This window comes from Mus caroli, unplaced genomic scaffold, assembly GCF_978045245.1.
Source record: "Mus caroli unplaced genomic scaffold, Mus_caroli_1 scaffold_12, whole genome shotgun sequence".
Classification (NCBI taxonomy): Eukaryota; Metazoa; Chordata; class Mammalia; order Rodentia; family Muridae; genus Mus; species Mus caroli.
The window spans coordinates 34,274,498-34,288,496 of NW_028227267.1; the positions used below are offsets into that span (position 1 = coordinate 34,274,498).

Sequence of the window (13,999 nt, forward strand, 5' to 3'; positions counted from 1 at the left end):
ATTATTTAGATCTTCCTATTGGGCTTCGACTTTGATCTTGGTAAGCATTTGGTCTCTGATTCTCAAACAGTTCTCTGTCCTCACACTTTTTTGAGGTATCGCCAACCCCAGGGACATATTTTTTCCTTCAAATTTCTCCAAATTTGGGGACTTCTAATATTTGGGGAAACTGGGTGACAAAAGCAATGTATGCTGAGCACTTTAGTGTCCAGTGCGTACGAAACTATGTGTGTTTAGATATGGTAATCCTCTAGAACATACTTTTTGAAAGAAGCAGTATGCTCTTAGGTTCCCTGTTTGACCTCACTTAACTTTGCCAGCTTTGTAGGCTGCTGTACTGCTGCTCTGAGAATAATCAGAAACTCCTGGAATAGATGCCTCATGTCTCATTGCCTTTGCCAGGCTTAGGACACTAGTGGGAGTAGGTTTGATGGAACATTAACAAAACCAGTGCTTCTTGTGAACCATCTGAATGAAGTACCATGTTCCAGGACAGTTCTGTATGAACTTGTCATATCCAGGAAATGGAGCAAGAGAAAAGCCAAGCAAAAGGCATCCTTTTACAGCACCCTCGACACCTTTTCACAGGACGGGGTAAGTTGGCTTTGGTAGAAGAAGAGATGTTCTGAGATAGTTGCCCCTCATCTGATCAGAGAATAAGAGTTCATGAATTTTGGGGAAACATTGTGAGTGTGGGGTTGCAGTAAGCATCATGTAATGTGAATGAGCAATAACTATATTAATACTAAAACAAAATTAAAGTATAATTAAAATGGGGCAAAATATATTGTTCTACTAACTCTAGTATGTATACACTGGCAAACACTTTAACATCTAGAATGGCTAGATGTTGTAAAGTAGGGTGGCTTTGTCATTGACATATACTGTGTACATAGCAAAGATGAATAAAATGGAGGACTTGCACCCCAAAGATCCATTATTCCCCTCACATCAAAGTGACTGTACCACCTTTAATAGAAATCTAGAGGCTTCTTTTCATCCTGGTCTCAGGGCTCATCCATAATACAGTACCAAACAAGCTCTGGCCATGTGTTCCTGTGTTACTGGCAGATTTCTGCCTCAGGGTTCAGAGGCACCGAAGGACCAGTTTTGGCCTTCCGGGGCAGCCATTCTTTCAGCTATACCAGGCCCTCTGCCACCTAAATGGAGACTTCCACAAAGGCCTGTCATCTCAAAAACTGAAGCTAAGTTAATCCAAAATATTGAGATGTCACTCTACAGTCATGTTGAGTTGGTTCCATGAGATCATACAAGGTAACTAATGTCTCTGTGACTGTTTTCCTTATTTGAAAGTGAGTAATGAGATCATCTGAGGAGTAACCACTTCTGACTAACATGAATGATAGGACTGTACAGAGCATGGGCTTAACGTTCTAGGTACAGTACAAATAACTGGGGGAGTTAACAACAAAAACCAAAGGAAACAATAGGAATACTAACAACAACATTTTTAAAAAAAAATACTTAGTGCTGGGATTAAAGGCATGTACCCACTCTGGCTAGCTTTATATATAATAAAAACCAAACAAACTACCCTATTACAGTTCTAGCAGTTGCAGTAGAGGGAGCTGTGTGATTCTGTGTGCTGCTTCCTTTCCCCAGATACCTCAGGTCTTCAGTCTTCTACCAGGTGAGCTGGACCTAAGAGCAGCCTAGTTGACCTTCCTACTGGCATGGCATGATTCTGCAAAAATCCTTTTCATGATAAAAAAAGTATGGAGGAGACCCCTTGTTGGTGCATCCAGAATCCTTTAGGCCAGGAAACAACCAAGCCACAGATAGTGAAAAACCAAAGGAAAAATCACATTGCCAAAATAGGGGCTCCATATTGGAAGAAAATGCCCTCAACTTCTAAGGTATCAACAATATCTGCCCCTCAATTGTGAGCTCTGCATGTTGGTATTGTGTGGCTCCAGGTGGTAGTCAAAGGCAGATGTCTTCCCGCAAAAGACATACATGATTTTTCATCTTGCATATGTGAGGATAGGTTTCATTCTAGCACAGATTCAGCACACCCAGCATAAGAACACAGAAGCCTCGGATGACAAAGCCAAAGGGACTCCATCCTGAACTTATAGACCCATTAAAATTGAAGTTTAACCTGAACTCAGGCCATTCCACTCCTTGCCCTACCTCCTGAGTTTTATGTTTGCTATGAGTAGAGTATTATGATACAACCCAAGCATCCCATGCCTGCACTTGGGTATTCAGGAAGACTGATATTAGAGAACTGATGGCTATGAGGCTACAATGCAGTACAGTCCAGGTTGACCTTTGCTCAATGATGTCCACTTTAATTGTCTGGTTGTATTTTAGAAAGGGAGGGTGTGCAAGTTAATAATTTGAAGATGGGACAGGAAGTTTACCACTTTATATTTGTCCTGTCGCTGAGCCCCTATGTTCCAAAGAAAAGGGAGTTTTCCTTGCAAAAGATGGGATTGTAAACGGGAGATTTTTTGAAACACATGGATATGTATATAGGAACAATACCCAGTATCAAGATATGCACAGTAACAAGATATTATCCAGATTTTATACAATTAAAGGTATAGGAGAAAGATATTGGCCTTTGTGAAACAGGGAAAACCTGGGGAATTAGACTGTATGTCACATGAATTCACTCAGATAGTATATTTATTATTGAGAAATATCTCTTCACCATCCCTAGAGATTTGGATGCTAACAAAAATCTCTTCTGCATATCAGGGTCCTAATCAATGCTTCCCATTGAAAGCACTTGTCTTCTAATGAAGCATATGAAAAATCTCCGAATTTAGAAAGAGAGGTTGCAATAGGGTATTTGCCAGGTCACAGGAGAGGCTCCAGGAAATGCACAACAGAAACTGGTAAATTTGGGGAGATCTAGTTATCAAATAGGCCTTAGCCTTTCCCAGTGACATCATCAGTAATGCCTTCCTTGGACAATCTCTTGTATCTAGGATAGAACTAGAATCTTCTGTGATGTCACCTGTGTTGTGGCTACAGCAACTGCCTGTGGGATATTCCTTCAGTGCCTTTTGGGTTCTCTCAATCAGGCATGTTTTCCTGGCTGCGCAGGCAATTTCACAAGGAGAATGGCGATCAAGGAGAGACCAGACCAAGGCAGAAGGAATCTGGCATCCTTTCTTGTAAAAACAGAAGAAGGAAATCATTCTGGGGAAGGCACAGTGAGTCTTGGGCAGAGTTTGGGAAATTCTGGAACAGGTAGGCTTGAGCTGAGCCTTCCCTGAGTAGATATTAAGAGCTGGAGCCTTGGACTTTCTTAATGACAGACCAAGAGACTAGAATTTCTGAAAATTCATTTGACAGAGCCAGGAATTGACAATCCTGGAGCTTCTTTTCTAGGAGCCATTTAATTTCATTTAGAGTGTCAAAGAATGCCCTGAGAAGGCACTATGAGAATAACAATGTGTCCCTTATTGGTAGGGAGTTGAAGCACTTCATCTTCTAGATTATTGTAGGATACATGAGTCTCTAATGCAGAGAACAGAGGAGGATTCCAATCTGGTCATTTGTTGATGTCTCAGCCACTTTGAGTTTGAACACACATGACTAGGTATTGATGGTTTTCTTGGCATAACATATGACATGAGCTGAAATTGTTCCCTAAATCTTTATGTGTGAGGCAGCTTATGGATTTCAGGGCAAGGGGTAATATAATAAAGAGTGTGTGTTAGTTGTGACCAACAGTGGTGGTTGGGAAGAGGAATATAACTTAGCAGACCAGCTCAAATATAGCCTTTCTGCTTTTTCAGTGATTAATCCTGTCTCTAGCTTTTCTCTTCCTCAACCTTCTCTTTGGGACTCAGAATGGTCTCCCCTGCCCTGGGCCATCAACTATGCAAATGCATTTGTGTTGATCTATCTTCAGTGTCTGCTGGTAAAACATCACCCCAAAATTGCAACATCACTAATCATATGAAGAATATGAATAAAGTAGAAGATATGAAATTTTATATCAGGAAGATAAATGCTGAGAGATTAGAACTTTTTCGAATCTTGGACATTGACATGAATACTGATTTGAACTACAGGTAAAATTATGCCCTGTATCCTGTTGACTGTATTGTGCCCTCTCTGTTAACCCACATTTTCTCTCATAATGGAGTGTGTCATCTCTCACATTCATTATAAGAAGTCTTGACAGTTGTTAAATTGTTGGATAAGTGCTGTGTGTTCTATGGTCATCCTCTTTTGTACTTGCCCTTGCTGTGCTTGGAGTCTGATTGGTTTTGTTAACAACTGGTCACAATTGCTGCCTTACTGTGTAAGAATGCAATGTCTGCAGGCCATTACTGCTTTAATATAATTTTGTTCATTGTACTCTCAGACTGTGGAACCTACCTGGATTTATTTGGCGTTTTAACTTGTGTGTGTGTATGTGTGTGTGTGTGTGTGTGTGTGTGTGTGTGTGAAGTTAGTTGTTTGCGTTTTGTTCAGGATCTGGGGTTCTGAGACCTTTGATGGGATCTGAGGATTTGTGTGATGCACAGTTTGTAGTGCATGATAGTGTTGAGTCCTTAGAGGCCCAAGTTGATCATCAGGGTACTTTGTTCCCTGTGTTTACCTTGGTATCACAAGGAATCTCCTGGGGTAGGAGGTGTTATAAAGCCTTTTTCTTCGTAAATACTAGTTATGTCCTCTGAGAATTTATTTAGCAATTGGATCAAAGGATTATCCCTGCCTTAAAACCAAGAGGAGAAAAATCCTTATATCTAAGGACCAAAGCCTGTGGCACAGTCTAGTAGAAACATCTCACAGAACTAGTATATTCTTTCAGGCTCACAAAAGAAGCTCTTGAAGGTCAGCCATCTCCATTTGGTCGCCTGGCTCTGCTGTCCTCTGCACAAGATATTTAATCAGTACCAATAGGACCCACTTTGAAGGAGCAATGATGTGGCATACAATTGGCTTGGGTAGTCCAGATACAGCCTTTTTGCACATGATACTTGATTGCTTTAGTTCAGAGGATTATTTACTCTTTGGGCCATGCTCTACCACAGGATGAACATTGAATTCACCATCATTAAATCACAACATGAGAAGACAATGTTGGATATGGAAAAAATGACCCAGTCAATAAGTGATACCATTGAGATGTACAAGGAATTCATAGAAGATAAAGATTCCTACAGGTGAGTCCCAGACACAGCTGAGACCCTGCCCTAGGCAGGAAATGCTTGTGGTCATCCAGGACTTTGAACAAAAGTAAGAGCTCTAGTTCTATACCATCTGTTTCTTAATAGGAGCCCTCCCTTGAGGCAAAGGTCTTGGATTTGTACCTCTTGGACTCATTTTTCCTAAGTGTGAAGATTGTCCAAGACAGTCAGTCTTTATTCTTCCAAATTCAGGATCCTCTGGGAATCCCATGCTGGGAATCTCAAGCAACCCTGACCTCTAGGGTTCTGACAGCAGATTAAAAGATCTGCGATCCATGACAAAAATCGAAAGAGTTTATACCTTTTGGGTCTCCTCTCCTCCCTCAGAGGGGATTTGCACTCTTCCTGCTGATGGTTTTCTGGTACCACAGACATATAAGCAACCATGAGGTACATTTCCTCCTCTGTGACGTACATGGGGCACTCTTAGTGTCAGGATTTTCAGAAGTCCTTTGATTCTTGTGGCATGTGGCTGGTCCCTGGATTTGACCTGCCTCTATATTGGACTGATGGGTATACTGTGGACTCTAGTCTGGGGCTGTCTGGGGATCTGGGCCCTTGCAGAGATCATAGTACTTGGTGGAGTGGCATGCAAATAGAAGCTTGCTGGGAATCACCTTTTTTGTTTGTTTGTTTGTTTGTTTGTTTTTGGTTCAGCTTCAAGCACACCTACCTCCTGAAAGAATGCAATCAATTGAAGGAAAAAGTAAGGATGTTGCTGAATGAGAACAGAAAGCTGCTGGTAGAGCAGGCTGACCAGGAAGCATCCTATGGTGAAGAAAAGAGGTTCTGTGATGAGACCTCCAAGAACATACATCCCAAGTGCTAAGCAGTAGCAGGTAGGATGATGTGTATCAGAGGCAGATTGCCCTCATGGCTACCCATAAACATAGACAATCCAATGTAACAGTCCTCCAACTTATCCAGGCACTCCCCGATGTCTCCTCCAAGTGTTTATTTAGGTGATCATCTACAAGGCTTTCTCTGGAGGTAGCCTTTTTCAAGAAACTATATGTTTAGCAAGCAAATTTTTCTGCCCTGCTATAATCTGCAGTTCACTACGGGAGATTAGTTGATTACACATCACAACTCTACATGATATTAAGTTTGAAGGGTGCTGTGCTGGAGTCCTTCTTCAGATCAGTGGAGAGCTTTGAAGGAAGAAGTAAAGTCCTGAAGCTCATTTGCTTTATGGGCATTAGGTAGGATTCCAGGTAGGACATAGATTGCAGGGATGATAGCTTAGTGGAACTGACAAATAAGTGGATTTCATTATTGCCTTTTGGAAGTTTTTGTCCCTCACCCCAACCTTTTCCCCTGTAGATCTTGATTCACACTGAGTGAACCTGAGTAGCAGCATGTCAGTCCTATTTTCTTTGAGTGCTGTTGGAGTTTTCTTTCCTGGGCCTTGTGGTCTGGAGCTGGCTGAATGAGCAGGGATGTAGGAAAGGCTTCTCACAATCTCAGGTTTGGTGTGAGAGTTTTGAGGCTTCATGTAAAAATTTCTCCATATATACCCCTCATCTGACCAAGAATGTTTTATAGGGATTTCTATTTCTCTAGTAAGAATACTAGAGTTGAAATTCTCAGTTTAAATATCTGCTCTGCATAGTCTAAAATATTTTTTCATCTAGCATGATAGATTCTTCATTGTTTTTTGCTCCCTTATGTTTTTATGTGTGTGTGTGTTTGTGTATGTGTGTTTATGGGTGCTTATGCCAATCTGTACCTTTGTGGGTATTTTGTAAGGCCAGTTAAGGACATCTGATTTTGTGTAGTCATTCTTAACTTATTTCTTTGGGCCTAGGTCTCTCAATAAACCTGATACTTCCTGTTGTTCGATGTCCAGTAGACTTTTCATCTCCTGTCCACTACCAGGTGGACATCTGTCTCTTATTTAAACCAACAAATCATTAAACAATACTACTATTTTTAAACTAAGTATTAGATTTTTTCATTTTTCCTGCTTAGAGTTATTGCCTGGGATATTCTGGCTGTTCTTATTGGCTTAACCATGGGCATACATAGAAGCCTACAGGACATCATTCTGCTGACATTGTTTTGCTAACTATATTTTGGGCATGGCTCTGTTTCAGGATAGATTCTCAGAGTTGTGTAGAGTGCTGCATTTCAGATATGTCACAACAGGTCATCTAACTAGATTTCTCCTGACTGATTTTGAGAATGATTTAATATCATATAATAAGTAAGGTGTTGTAAACTTCCTGAGTAATGAACAAAGTCACAGTCTTCCTCAGATGCTAAAAAGGACTCAGTGTAGGTTTAGTGAGGGGACTGTGATGAGTCACAATGGGGCTTAGTGGAGGCTATAGGTAGAAAGCTCTTTCTTGGCAATTTAGATCTACGTTGTCCAGGATATCTGTGTAGAGATTTTAATGTCCTTGTAGAACCAGCAAGTATTTTCATAGAAAAAGTTTCTAAAGAGGAGATAAGTACAGGTCAGGGCTGCAAAGCCCCCTTGAGTCTAAAACCCATAGGTCCCACTACATGCTCATACAACAAAAATATGCTAGATAAGAGCAAGAATTTCATTGATGTATGTGTTTTTGTTTCAGTCTTTTTGTGCTATGTGGTGTGTGTGTTAGGGTGTGTTTGTGTGTGTGTGTGTGTGTGTGTGTGTGTACCAGCTGTGACTCAGTGTGTTTATTCTAAGTTGTGTGTTTGTATAATGCAAAATGCCTTTGTAAGTGTTTGTGGTATGGATATATACAACTGTGTTTCTATGTCTATACGTGTTTGTGTGTCTGTTTGTGTAGACTTGCAACCATGTCCGTCTTTAGCGACCAAGCATGATGAGTAAAGCCCCTGAGATTTCAGATTGCACCCATGAAAAATCAAATACAGCAGTCCATTTAGTATGCAACTCTAACTAGCTCCCAAGTGAAATAAAAAGGGACACAAAAGCTCATATAAAGTCATACTTTCTACTGGCTAGGGGCCATATTACTGATCCTCATTGAAAACTTTTGGAAAAAAATCATCGGTATATGGTACATAGAGTCGAGGAGGACATTAGTATATAAAATCCATGTTATGTCCCTTTTCTGCTCTGGAAGAATTATGAAGGCCCACTGTAATGTCAGGTGGCTCACTGTGTCTTTTCAGCATTCCAGATTCTTTCCTCACTGCTTGCTACCATTGCCTTTCCAGCTTTCTCTACTCAGTAAAACTTTGCCTTATAATTTGGTTTCGATTCTAATCATTGAGAGATTGTGTTGCTTGTAGTTGTACCTGTATCCAGCACAATTCCCATAGCTGTGGTGCAAAACAGGGCTGTTTCAGGAGCCCCTTGATAATAATAATAATAATAATAATGACAATCTAAAGAACTCACACTATGTTATTTGTGTAACATTCTGCAATTGCTGTTATTCAAAATCATTTTCTCAGAGTTAGAGTCAGCCTAATTGGGGGTTGGGAGAAATTAGGACCTTCAGACAGGTCTGGTAATATAAAATCAGGTAGGTGTTTGAGAAGCAAGGTTCAGAAAGTAGAAAAGAAGTCTCCTTGGATCCAGAGATTCCAGAACAAGAGTAGATATCCACAGAATCTCTAGGGCACATGAGGTCTGTGTTGATCCTCAGGGTAGTCCGGAAGAAGATGATATCCTGATATCCATCAGCTAAAGAGTGAAATTGTACTATGTGATGCAGCCCTTTCATGAACTATTACTCAGTGTTAGTTAATACATGCAAGTATTTGACCTTCAACTAGTTAGCCTTACCTTACTCAAAATATCCCTGACACAATCATATTATTTGAAGAAAATTGATCCATTGGATCCTATTTTTTTTTAATTTTTAATATTTTTATTACATATTTTCCTCAGTTACATTTCCAATGCTATCCCAAAAGTCCCCAATAGCGCCCCCCGCTTCCCTACCCACCCATTCCCATTCTTTTGGCCCTGGCATTCCCCTATATTGGGGCATATAAAGTTTGCAAGTCCAATGGGCCTCTCTTTCCAGTGATGGCCGACTAGGCCATCTTTCGATACATATGCAGCTAGAGACAAGAGCTCCGGGGTTCTGGTTAGTACATCATGTTGTTCCAACAATAGGGTTGCAGATCCCTTTAGCTCTTTGGGTACTTTCTCTAGCTTCTCCATTGGGAGCCCTATGACACATCCAATAGCTGACTGTGAACATCCACTCCTGTGTTTGCTAGGCCCCGGCATGGTCTCACAAGAGACAGCTATATTTGGGTCCTTTCAGCAAAATCTTGCTAGTGTATGCAATGGTGTCAGCGTTTAGAAGCTGATTATGGGATGGATCCCTGGATACGGCAGTCTCTAAATGGTCCATCCTTTCATCACAGCTATGAACTTTGTCTCTGTAACTCCTTCCCTGGGTGTTTTGTTCCCAATTCTAAGAAGGTGCACAGTGTCCACACTTTGGTCTTCATTCTTCTTGAGTTTCATGCGTTTAGCAAATTGTATCTTATATCTTGGGTATCCTAAGTTTTGGGCTAATATCCACTTATCAGTGAATACATATTGTGTGAGTTCTTTTGTGATTGTGTTACTTCACTCAAGATGATGCCCTCCAGGTCCATCCATTTGGCTAGGAATTTCATAAATTCATTCTTTTTAATAGCTGAGTAGTACTCCATTGTGTAAATGTACCATAATTTCTGTATCCATTCCTCTGTTGAGGGACATCTGGGTTCTTTCCAGCTACTGGCTATTATAAATAGGGCTGCTATGAACATAGTGGAGCATGTGTCCTTTTTACCGGTTGGGACATCTTCTGGATATATGCCCAGGAGAGGTATTGCTGGATCCTTTGGTAGTACTATGTCCAATTTTCTGAGGAACCGCCAGACTGATTTCCAGAGTGGTTGTACAAGCTTGCAATCCCACCAACAATGGAGGAGTGTTCCTCTTTCTCCACATCCTCACCAGCATCTGCTGTCACCTGAATTTTTGATCTTAGCCATTCTGACTGGTGTGAGGTGGAATCTCAGAGTTGTTTTGATTTGCATTTCTCTGATGATTAAGGATGTTGAACATTTTTTCAGGTGCTTCTCTGCCATTCGGTATTCCTCAGGTGAGAATTCTTTGTTCAGTTCTGAGCCCCATTTTTAATGGGGTTATTTGACTTTCTGGAGTCCACCTTCTTGAGTTCTTTATATATATTTATTGGATATTAGTCCCTTATCTGATTTAGGATAGGTGAAGATCCTTTCCCAATCTGTTGGTGGTTTTTTTGTCTTATTGATGGTGTCTTTAGCCTTGCAGAAGCTTTGCAGTTTCATGAGGTCCCACTTGTCAATTCTCGATCTTACAGCACAAGCCATTACTGTTCTATTCAAGTATTTTTCCCCTGTGCCCATATCTTCAAGGCTTTTCCCCACTTTCTCCTCTATAAGTTCAGTGTCTCTGGTTTTATGTGAAGTTCCTTGATCCACTTAGACTTGACCTTAGAACAAGGAGATAGGAATGGATCGATTTGCATTCTTCTACATGTTAACAACCAGTTGTGCCAGCACCATTTGTTGAAAATGCTGTCTTTCTTCCACTGGATGTTTTTAGCTCCCTTGTCGAAGATCAAGTGACCGTAGGTGTGTGGGTTCATTTCTGGGTCTTCAATTCTATTCCATTGGTCTATTTGTCTGTCACTATACCAGTACCACGCAGTTTTTATCACAATTGCTCTGTAGTAAAGCTTTAGGTCCGGCATGGTGATTCCAGCAGAGGTTCTTTTATCCTTGAGAAGAGTTTTTGCTATCCTAGGTTTTCTGTTATTCCAGATGAATTTGCAGATTGCACTTTCTAATTCGTTGAAGAATTGAGTTGGAATTTTGATGGGGATTGCATTGAATCTGTAGATTGCTTTTGGCAAGATAGCCATTTTTACAATGTTGATCCTGCCAATCCATGAGCATGGGAGATCTTTCCATCTTCTGAGACCTTCTATAATTTCTTTCTTCAGAGACTTGAAGTTTTTATTATACAGATCTTTCACTTCCTTAGTTAGAGTCACGCCAAGATATTTTATATTATTTGTGACTATTGAGAAGGGTGTTGTTTCCCTAATTTCCTTCTCAGCCTGTTTATTCTTTGTGTAGAGAAAGGCCATTGATTTGTTTGAGTTAATTTTATATCCAGCTACTTCACCGAAGCTGTTTATCAGGCTTAGGAGTTCTCTGGTGGAATTTTTAGGGTCACTTATATATACTATCATATCATCTGCAAAGAGTGATATTTTGACTTCATCTTTTCCAATTTGTATCCCTTTGATCTCCTTTTGTTGTCGAATTGCTCTGGCTAGGACTTCAAGTACAATGTTGAATAGGTATGGAGAAAGTGGACAGCCTTGTCTAGTCCCTGATTTTAGAGGGATTGCTTCAAGCTTCTCACCATTTACTTTGATGTTGGCTACTGATTTGCTGTAGATTGCTTTTATTATGTTTAGGTATGGGCCTTGAATTCCTGATCTTTCCAAGACTTTTATCATGAATGGGTGTTGGATCTTGTCAAATGCTTTTTCCGCATCTAACGAGATGACCATGTGGTTTTTGTCTTTGAGTTTGTTTATATACTGGATTACGTTGATGGATTTCCGTATATTGAACCATCCCTGCATCCCTGGGATGAAACCTACTTGGTCAGGATGGATGATTGTTTTGATGTGTTCTTGGATTCGGTTAGCAAGAACTTTATTGAGGATTTTTGCATCAATATTCATAAGGGATATTGGTCTGAAGTTTTCTATCTTTGTTGGGTCTTTTTGTGGTTTAGGTATCAGAGTAATTGTGGCTTCATAGAATGAGTTGGGTAGAGTACCTTCTGTTTCTATTTTGTGGAATAGTTTGTGAAGAACTGGGATTAGATCTTCTTTGAAGGTCTGATAGAACTCTGCACTAAACCCATCTGGTCCTGGGCTTTTTTTAGTTGGGAGACTATTAATGACTGCTTCTATTTCTTTGGGGGATATAGGGCTGTTTAGATCATTAACCTGATCTTGGTTCAACTTTGGTACCTGGTATCTGTCTAGGAACTTCTCCATTTCATCCAGGTTCTCCAGTTTTGTTGAGTATAGCCTTTGGAAGAAGGATCTGATGGTGTTTTGGATGTCTTCAGGATCTGTTGTTATGTCTCCTTTTTCATTTCTGATTTTGTTAATTAGGATGCTTTCCCTGTGCCCTCTAGTGAGTCTGGCTAAGGGTTTATCTATCTTGTTGATTTTCTCAAAGAACCAGCTCCTTGATTGGTTGATTCTTTGAATAGTTCTTCTTGTTTCCACTTGGTTGATTTCGCCCCTGAGTTTGATTATTTCCTGCCGTCTACTCCTCTTGGGTGAGTTTGCTTCCTTTTGTTCTAGTGCTTTTAGGTGTGTTGTCAAGTTGCTAATGTGTGCTCTCTCTAGTTTCTTTTTGGAGGCACTCAGAGCTATGAGTTTTCCTCTTAGAAATGCTTTCATTGCGTCCCATAAGTTTGGGTATGTTGTGGCTTCATTTTCAATGAACTCTAAAAAGTCCTTAATTTCTTTCTTTATTCCTTCCTTGACCAAGGTATCATTGAGAAGAGTGTTGTTCAGTTTCCACGTGAAGGTTGGCTTTCTATTATTTATTTTGTTATTGAAGATCAGCCTTAGTCCATGGTGATCTGATAGGATGCATGGGAAAATTTCAATATTTTTGTATCTGTTGAGGCCTGTTTTGTGACCAATTATGTGGTCAATTTTGGAGAAGGTACCATGAGGTGCTGAAAAGAAGGTATATCCTTTTGTTTTAGGATAGAATGTTCTGTAGATATCTGCCAGATCCTACAAATATTTTCAGTTAACACATTCTTGCTGATTATAGGACCCATGCAGTGCCTGTGGACTTCATGTGATATATTTTCACTGGTTATTTCCAGATATAGGGGTTGATGAGTGGTACCCTGTCAGGATCCTGCACTAGAGAAATAATCATAACCTTAACTTCAATTCTAGGCATGTTCCCCATAAGGCATCCACATGGTTTTCTAGGTTGATCATATCTCTCTTGAACTCAGATTCAGACATTGCTACAATGTTATTATTCTATATATTATACATGGACTATTGGAGTAATATAGGGTTTTTTTTTTTAAAACTCCAGTATAGTGTGTATTTCACAGCTCAGTTTCTAGCTGTTTTTAAAAGCTGAGAAATAATTACAAGCCCAAGTGCTCTGTGACACTTGGGGATGCAGGCAATGACCTCAGCAGATGATAAGTTGTAATAGATTGTCCAGCTTAATAGATCTAGTGTGAGACGTAGAGCTGAATTGAAAAACACTTACTGGGCCGTTGTTCCTTCCTTCCCTAGGTGTGAAATACTCCAGCAGAAATTGTAACATGGAACTGACCAGGACAAGACCTCCTTTGAAGAGATCTTCTATAGGGGAAGCTCTGCATGTGCAAAGCAAATATTTCATCTCCTTCCCAGTAATCATAGATATCATCTGCTGTATTTTCTTCCTTTATTTTTGTTTCATTGCAATGAATAGCCCTTAATTTCATCTGGGCTCTGGCTCAGCAATAGTGAACATGTAGAGTGATTCAGACATGTGCTGAGACAGATCAAAAGCTGCTAGGCAAGCAGGAAGATTCTGAGAGTGTAAATTTACCTTGATCTGATAGGTCATCCAGGAAAATTACAAAATCATTCTACAAAATTGTAAAGATTTGAGCCAAAGTTGGTAACATGTATTCTGCTAAGTCTTGGGTGTCCATATTCTTCAAACCCACACTCCAAAATAGGAGACCTACTTAAATTTCTCTTGTAAAGATTGTTACCAGAAGTAACTCGTTTTCTACTGTGTTGCCA

The 13,999-nt window shown here is 40.2% G+C and overlaps 1 protein-coding gene and 1 pseudogene across 1 annotated transcript in view; one reads left to right on the forward strand and one right to left on the reverse strand.

The window, feature by feature from the left end:
* The window catches only part of LOC147001673 (uncharacterized), a 129,182-nt gene that overhangs the window by 67,520 nt on the left and 47,663 nt on the right, over positions 1 to 13,999 (reverse strand). The window lies entirely within an intron of this gene.
* LOC147001676 (uncharacterized) lies at positions 439 to 13,696 on the forward strand (annotated as a pseudogene).